A 1175-nucleotide genomic window follows, 5' to 3' on the forward strand; every position below is an offset into this window, starting at 1 on the left:
CCTCTGTCTCATGCATGTTGGCGAAGGAAGACTATGGGACCCAAGGACTGGGGCCACATCAAGAGGGAGGGAACCAGGATGGCTTCAGCTAGATTCATCCCCATCCTAACACGTTCATCCAATCACTTCTTCATACATTCTTCAAAGACCTTAATAAGTGAAACTTTGTATGTTTTTCCTCAGGAGAGAGGCCCATAGTTGTTTTTTTTTTTTTTTTTTCCATAAAATCCCAATCCTACACACGACCCATAGTTCTCAGCAGATTCTCAAACGAATTCCTGACCACTAAAGGAGATAACTTAGTATAACTCTGCTTTGATCCATCTATTCTGAATTATTTTAATAAGGATAATAACAGCTAATATTTTCTTTGAACATTCACTACATGTCAAACCGTGTGCTAGGTGATTTACAAGCATCATCTCATTTAATTCTCACAACAACTCTGAGAACAGGTACTATATATTTTTCCCACTTTACACATAAGGAAACTGAGGCTCTGAGAAGATGAGTCATTTAAGAGAATTCATCAGTTTGACTTCAGATCCCAAGATCTTAATCAGCAAACCTCTTCCTGGCATGTCGATTTTATTGGGATGGTTTTTAGAAAACATACATTTTAGTGGGTCAAATGCAAAGTTTGCATTAAGAAGATAGAAGCTTTCAGATGCTTTGGGCTTTGTCCCAGAACCCTGGAAGACCTTTCACGCTCCTCTTTGATGACAAAACTGGAGAAGTATTGTTTAAGGATGTCTCCCCCTGCCATGCAAGTTCTCTGAAACCCTCAAGAACTAACAACAGAGTTTTCGAGCTCTGTTTTACAAATAAGGAACTTAAAGAACCTAACTTGCCCACGTTCACATTGCTAGGAGGTGACCCACTCACATTAAATCAGCTGTTTTGGCACCATGTTCCAATCAGCAACCCGCAGCACATCCCTGCCAACCCACAGATTTCCCACCGCTTTACCAGACACAAGCCCTTTCACACCCACCGGCCCCAAACCAGCCCCTTCTCTCAGACCCATACCTTTTCTCTAGCATCTCTCCTTTACTTTTCCCAAGTTTCTTCCCTTTCCTTCAGTCACGCCCCGTTATCCCTAATCGGTCCTGCCCTTTCCCCACAGCTCCGCCCCTGCCTTCCCAAGCCCCGCCTGCTCCCTTCAGCCTCGCATC

The sequence above is a fragment of the Pan troglodytes genome, chromosome 2 (genome assembly GCF_028858775.2).
Source record: "Pan troglodytes isolate AG18354 chromosome 2, NHGRI_mPanTro3-v2.0_pri, whole genome shotgun sequence".
In the NCBI taxonomy this organism is placed as follows: domain Eukaryota; kingdom Metazoa; phylum Chordata; class Mammalia; order Primates; family Hominidae; genus Pan; species Pan troglodytes.